Consider the following 8,201-nt stretch of genomic DNA (forward strand, 5'->3'; position numbering starts at 1 on the left):
GCCAACCCGTTAGCACGGGAACAAACTTTCATTATTCAGCAATCATATCCACCCAACCACTGCTGTGTTTCCTGCTTGCAAGAATCCGCATATTGACATGTTGGAATGATTTACGAGACATTGATTGAACAAAGTAAAAAAATAAATGTCAGAATAAAAATTGAAACGTTTCTTGAAAGTGTGCAGGATGATTTTAGATGTAAAGCCTATTTTTGATTTCTCTGATGGATCAAATGGGATCATTAGCAACTTTCTTCAGTTTTTTTTTTTTTTTTTTTTTCTTTTGGTGAGACACGTATAAATATAGATAGACAAAGGTGAGTAAGTAATAAAGTGTTTGACTGATGTGAATTCATCAATCAAATCTTTAAAAGTGTTCAAATAATAAAAAAATGATACTGCATGCTTTTACCATTCTGACATTTTGTATGCTCATATGAGGCATTTCTTCTTGCTATGAAATAATTTAAACTGAACTGCTGTATTATTTTTAAACTCTTTCCATTTTAATTCAACGTGAATATTTTTACTCCGACTAGTCTCATCTCTCTCTTTTTCTTTTTTATTACTTATAATTGTCTACTGTAGACATATCATTCGTTTTGAGTTGATTTATGTGTTAAAATAACTAAATAGCAATGCAAATTTAATTTTAGGATGTGGACACAGTTGATGTTATTTAATTTAAATGGTGGAATAACATTATGGTTTTCTAACTTTTAAAATTATTTTCGATATTCTAATTTTAAAATCTTTTAATAGTAGTAGCGTTTTCATCGAGATATTATGCTATAAGTTTTCAGACAACAATTTTTTTTTTACATTATTTTTGAGACTTAAATTAATATTGATTCAGATAATATGAAGAACATTACATATAGGTGTGATGTGTTTAAATTAGTCCTCAATGTTTTCTACTATATACTATTAACACTTTATCTACATGTATCCCATGTTTCATCATGAAAGCATTCTCTTTTCACACTGGTATTCAATTCCTATATCGCTTTCCTTTAAATAACCATGATCCTGAATTTTACTAGAGCTGTTAGTTCTGCCAAAGTCTCGCAGCATTCATTATAATTCAAAACATATTTTAGCTTTTCAATATCAGCAAATTTTATCTTCAATAAAATCAACTAATTAGATTAATGCTTTAAAAGTTACAATTTATTGTTATAGGAAATTATTCTGAAAATGGTGATTACATTCGGTTTTAGGCAACACACGCATTCTATCAGAAAATGCTACAGTTTGAGGAGCATTGTGACAAGAAAGTACTTGTTACAATGTTAGTAGCGTATATGTATGTAAGAAAAATCAAGAATATGTAAAAGATTAAATTAGCAGCAAAAATTAATTCGCTTCTGTATTATAAAAATAGTAACCTGTATTTGCACTGCGTCATTTCGAGAAAAATATACGTCATTTGACATACATAATTCTGGTGATGTAAATGGAACTAAAACTCTGCAGGTGATAATAATTTTACAGAAGTATTAACTATCCAATCAAAATGCATTGAGAACCAAAACTAATTCAGTCATACACAGTTTGAATTAAGATGTCAACCTGAACATAACGCACTTGCTTTAACCTTCCAACAAGCGCGCTGTGTGCAAAGTTTACGACAAATTCGGTTTTTAATGCACACTTCTCGCATATCACAGCTGAGACGTCTGAATGCCATTTCTATTCCTCCTCTCAACCCTTCCCCACATCATGTAATGTGCCAACAGGAAGTTATATGAGTTTTTTTTTTTTTTAACTGAGGTTTTGCTTTACGAGGCACCTTCTTCGTAAAAGTTTCGACACGCGCATGGTCGTAGGTGAAAATTCGGAAAGTATTTTTTTCTCAAATATTTTGTAATTTTGTTCTAATAATTGATGTGTATTATTTAAATTTGTATAAATTTGACTCTATAATTTTTATATCAGTTTTTCATGGCAACAAAATATGTGCAACCAGCTGATTTTGCTCTCATTATTTAAGAATTATTTGATGAAGAAAAAGAAGACTAGGAAACCTTTGGATGCCAGAATAATAGCGATCTGTGTGAGGAAAATATCGAGATAAATAATATCAGCAGTAAATCTGAACATTATATTTCAGATGATGATAGTAATAATGATATAGAAAAATGGAAGGATGATGATATATTCTATGTTAGTAAAGATAAATCTTCTAAGTGGCAAAATCAGAAGTATACAAATTGCTCAAAGACGAATATTGTGAGCATTAACCTGGCTTACAACACCATGCTAAGGATATAAAGGATGAAATAGGAACATTTTTGAAAATAGTTGATATAAATATGCTTGATGAAATTTTGGAATGTCAAATAAATATACAAGTTTACTAAAAGGTAAAGTACTCAAGAGATAGAGACTGCACTGAGTAGAAATGATGGCCTAGTTTGGATTGTTATATACCATAGGAATAGAAAAAGGACACCATGCAAATGCGAAAGAATTGTTCTCAAGTGATGGCACTGGAATTGAAATAACGAGAGCTGTGATGAGCTACAAGAGATTTTAATTTCTGACAAGTTATCTTCGATTCGATGATAAATCAACAGGACATTAAAACTAACTTGGATTTTAAAATATAGTTATTAAATAATAAAGTTTTAAATTTCTATAATAAAATACATCATTTCTTTTCCACCTGACTAATATAAGCATTTAAAAATAATTTACTATCATTTAAATGTGACATCATTTGTAGTTTACAATAATAAAGTTAATATATTATGTTTTAATAAATCTATTACCAACATTCACTCATTTCTGTCATTTTTCGTGCCAAAAATGGTATAGTAACAGTTTTCGTGAAAAATACGACGTGCGCGTGCTCGTGTAAAATTGTCAAGCGCGCGTGCTGGGAGGTTAAACGCTTTGGCCTAGCCAGACTGCTGCTTCCTTCTTGATGCAAAGTTATAAAAAATGTAAGCTTTTCGGATTAGGCACAATTAATGTGCCAACTTGTTTGTGGCCTCCACATGTTTGCTGAAGTAACTGTACAAAATATGTAAATGTAGCATTTCTTTTTTAGTATTTGTGCATAGTTTCCTTCAAATGAACCTTAATGCGAATTTTTTTCACAAAAATTTAAAAGTATTAAAATGGCCTCAAATTAAGGTGTAACTGGAATTATAATTAATTCGTAATTGTGATTAGATTATATCATTGCAATTAGATTATGCACTTATAGCATAATCGCATAAAGTAATGAAATTAGAGTTCACAAATACAATATAATTACAATGCAATTACAATAACTTATTAATACCATAATACAATTACAATGTAATTTAAATCGGGTACTACAATTGCATACCCTCCACTCAAAAGGAGGTACTGATAAGCCTGGAAGTCATTATCAACAAAAAGCCTGTTCAGGACAGTTTGCTGACAATTTCCACCGGGCGGAAAGTACGTTCTTCAGCCTGGGCAAATCATAACAATAAAAATCATTTAGTCTCATGATTCACTACATTTTAACATACTTTTATTAGAAGAATAATTAGAACCGACATGACACATATCTTCGAAAAATTATAGTACATTTTTTGCCATAAATACAGTTTAATTACACAGTAGTAAAATGTGTAAAAATTAATGATAATAAGTTTATCAGAAGTGAATTAATTTTGCAAAAAAACTTTCGGCACTTGAAACTTTTCTACACCTGGGGGAGGGAGAGTTCTAGTAAAATTAGATTTGTTTTAACTTGAGCAAACACCTTCTATATGTGGATCACTAAAGAAATAATTACCATGCTTAAAAACCAGATGCACATACCAGTTTTTCCCCCTTGTTACGTTTTACATTGAGAAATAGCAAACAGTATTTCTCAATGTAAAACGTAACAAGGGGGAAAAACTATATGTCATGGTGAAAAATACTATTTTTTAAACATGGTGAAAAATACTATTTTTGAAGTTTTGTTAAAATGAAGGAATGCATATACCATCTTTCATTCAAGCATTACACTGAGAAATAACATGCAGTATAACAATGAAAAATTTAGATAAATTGAAGTAACACATACCATCTTTTATTCGTGTACTACTAAAGTGAACAAAACTATTATGCTTAAAAAACAGATACACATAATAACTTATTTTGTCCGTTACCCTTTACACTGAGATATAACATGTAGTATGACAATGAAAATTACTAGTTTTTTTGAAATTAAGGAACATGATTTTTTAAAGTATAACTCCACTTCCTGCACTGAATAGTCAAATTTCAAATGCATATTTATGAATGTTCACTGAAGCAGCACAATGACCCAGTTTTTCAAATAAAGCAATATGGAATAATATTATGGGAAAATTTATGCATACTTTTTTCTACTGCATGTCGTCTGATATGATCACACATGTGACTAAAAGTGTATCTAAAAGAAAAACAACAAAGCTATATTTCAATACTAACAACAATAAAAAAAAAAAAAAAGTTTACAGATTAAAATTCATTCATTTTCAAGTATTATAAGAATCACGCATGAAACAAATCTGCTTTCCCATACTATTAAGTAAAAGTTAACTGAAATTTTATACTGGAAAATATGCTATATTTCTATATATTACAAACAAGAAAAAAATACCATAATAATATACTCATAGCCTAGGAGAAAGTAACACATACAACATCAAACAAAGAAATTTGTATAGTCATAACCTAGGAAAAAGTAATACATATTACATAAAATACAAAAGTTATTCAACGTAAAACACACATATCTTCTAAAACCTCCTTTGTGGGTTTATATTTCGATTATTAGTAGAGGATACAGGAATAAAGTAATTTGACTGATATTTAGCATATAACGACAACACATCACACCTTAATGCTCTAAGACCTTCAATAGTTGCAACATTCTTTGATAAATTCTCAAACAATTTCATTGTTTCCTGTCTAATACTTTCGCAACTTTCAGCATTTTGTTCACTCGTTATTTCATTAACTATCGCCGAACGTTCTTCGGCATGCCTGGAATCCCTCTCAGTCACATCAATTACCAAATTATCTGAATGAAACTCATCATTTTCTGACACACCAGATCTCTGAACTTCAGTTACCTGGTTTTGACATACGTGATGAATATGCTTACAAATACTGAAATGGATACTATAATCAATACAAGTACAGGAGAATGCATGAATACAAATATTACAGTCATCACACCTTATGCTACATGCACAAGGATCATGAATCCGAACATCATAAAATGTAATTTCTCTTGAAATAACAGCCTTCGAAACTGACCACTGTTTCTTAGGCTCGATTTCAATTACCTGATATTCAGGCATACTCATACTCTGTCTGTGTCGCTTATGAATTTCTGTGACCCTAGTTGTCAATTTATGATGTTCTAAAGATATTGCACAATTCATCAGTTTCCTTGCAATAGCATTTAACACCAAAGATAAAGAATAATCTAGTCTCTTTATCACCTTTGTGTTACCATGTTCATACTTAAGCTGCTTGTGCCACCTTTCAACTTTCATATTTGTATTAACCCCTAATCCAATTCGATAGCAATAGGCCCATTTCTCAGGCTGAGACATATAATTTTTGTAGAAATATTCTCCAAAAGCTTTTGTTTCTTCATTAGAAAAACAGCTGGTGACAAAGATATCCGAAATTGTTTTGAAAGACACTATGTCAATTTCGTGCATTATTTGCACTAACTCATTTGCAATTTTTAACCTTAAGTCACTGTTTTTTATTTTAGATAAGTTTTTATTCCATGCTCTACGAACATGCCAGCTACACAAAAGACACTTATCAACTTAACCAAAAACTGGACACCATGCATTATAAAATGACGGAGCATCGTCTGACATGAAAACCTTAGGTTTAAGATTAGGAACTCTATCTTTAATAGCTGAAAAAAAATGGTATAAAAGTTTGTGCTGTTATTTTTGATGAATACAAAATAGCAACAGGAAAACCTTCATGATTATCATCATTAAGAAGTACAGAAGTTAATTGAAATCCATACTGATTCATACCATGAGTAGAGTCTATCATAATACAGCTGCTGTTTAATTCCAGCAACCTAAGTTGGGCACCATTCATAACCCCTAAAAGGAAATCATCCCTTGATACACCTTGAAAACCTGGCAGTTCGTCACCAACTTTCTTGTACAACAAAATTGGACAACCAGATTCAGCTTTCATTTTCTGGACTTTTAAGTCCACCGATACTGCATCATTAGTGTCGAAAACAATTTCATTATTTACCTGAATACCTCTAGAAATATTTTGTAAATCTTTTAAGTGAGTAACACCAATTCTTTTTGTTGGTGAATAACTACTTTGAATGGACATTAAAATCTTTTCTTTTGGAATACCTTGCTGCATCATACCTGCTAATTTAGATTTTTCAGTTTTTGAGAGTGGCAATTTCCCAACTTCATGCCTATGACCAACATGCACTGATTGGTAACTAACTTTAATTTCAAAAATATCCCCGATCTCTTTCTCTGACACTTTTATTTCAGCAGGACATGTTTTCCCTATTTTAATTGAACCTCCACATTTCATGTGACGTATTCTGTCAGTTTTTATTTTACATGAACCACTTCTATTACATAAGAAATAACTACGAATTGTCCCATCTCCCAAACGTTTAGTCGTTCGTTTGGCAAAAAAGGACTGACTACTTTTTTCAACATCTTCTTTCCAATTTTCGAATTCAGATTTAGAATGAAAAATAAGTTCCTGAAAATTTAACCTTATATCTGTATGGACGGAATCTATGTGGTCATGCAACTCTTTCATAGAAGTAAACCTTTCATTACACAGAGTACAATCTCTTTCATTATAAGTTTCCAACTTATGTTCAGAATGAAAATTTCTTATGTGTCTATATAAATTACTTTTAACAGAAAATGAGCAGTCACAAGAAGCACAACAAAACCTAGAACTTATCGATGACATATTAGTATATAAAATATTCTTAGTGTTATTAGTTTAACAACATAAGAACTCTGTAGTTATCAGAAAAATACAAATGGCAATCTAAATAGGAACACTTGAAAAAACAGTAATATTTAGATGATTTTTAAATTGCATCAATACACAGAGTCATTATCATGGTGTGTATATATAAATATGCTGTAAATAGCAGCTGTATAACTTAGCGCATAATATTCATAACAAAAAACCAAAATTATTGTACGGAAATATATATCAATAATGCTGTATTTAAAATCAAGCAAGCATAAGAAACAGTTTTGCAAAAAAAAAAAAAAAAAAAAAAAAAAAAAATACTTTTTAGTTTCTTCTGTACCTATGAAAAATAAAAATTGGTACTCGAAGTAAGTATTCCCAAACCAGAGTTTTTACATAGAAAAAAAGGTAATTAATGGAAATGTTTGTTACCCAAAAAGCAAAAAATCAAACTTTAATAACGCTCAGTAATTAATTAAGGATAAAAACAGTGCTGAATATATATGCCTTATTACTTCTGAAATAATAATCAAGTTAAGCACGATAATAAACAGAAAATTAACTTGCAAAATCTGAAAGGAAAACCTGAAAAAATTTACTTATAAAACCTGAAAAGAATATTGTAAAATCTTAAATTAGCTCACAGATAAGCAAAAGATATAGTAAATAACTTGTAAATTTGAAAAAAATAATAACTTGTAAAATCTGAAAGGAAAACCTGAAAAAAATAACTCGTAAATTCTGAAAAGGATATTGTAAAATTTTAAATAACAGCTAAAAGAATATTGTAAAATATTAAATAAGAGCTACAAAAATAAGCAGAGAAAAAATGCTTTACTTGAAGCGCACACCGCAAAATCTGAAAGGAAAACCTGAAAAAAAAAATTAACTTGTCAAACCTGAAAAAAATAACTTGTAAATTCTGAAAAGAATATTGTAAAATTTTAAATAACAGCTAAAAGAATATTGTAAAATATTAAATAAGAGCTACAAAAATAAGCAGAGAAAAAATGCTTTACTTGAAGCGCACACCGCAAAATCTGAAAGGAAAACCTGAAAAAAAAAATTAACTTGTCAAACCTGAAAAAAATAACTCGTAAATTCTGAAAAGAAAAGTGTAAAATTTTAAATAACAGCTAAAAGAATATTGTAAAATATTAAATAAGAGCTACAAAAATAAGCAGAGCAAAAGTGCTTTCCTTTCGAAGCGCACACCGCAACAGTCAAGAGCA

Source organism: Stegodyphus dumicola, chromosome X1 (genome assembly GCF_044657685.1).
Source record: "Stegodyphus dumicola isolate Sdum_Otavi_A_Nest chromosome X1, ASM4465768v1".
NCBI lineage: Eukaryota > Metazoa > Arthropoda > Arachnida > Araneae > Eresidae > Stegodyphus > Stegodyphus dumicola.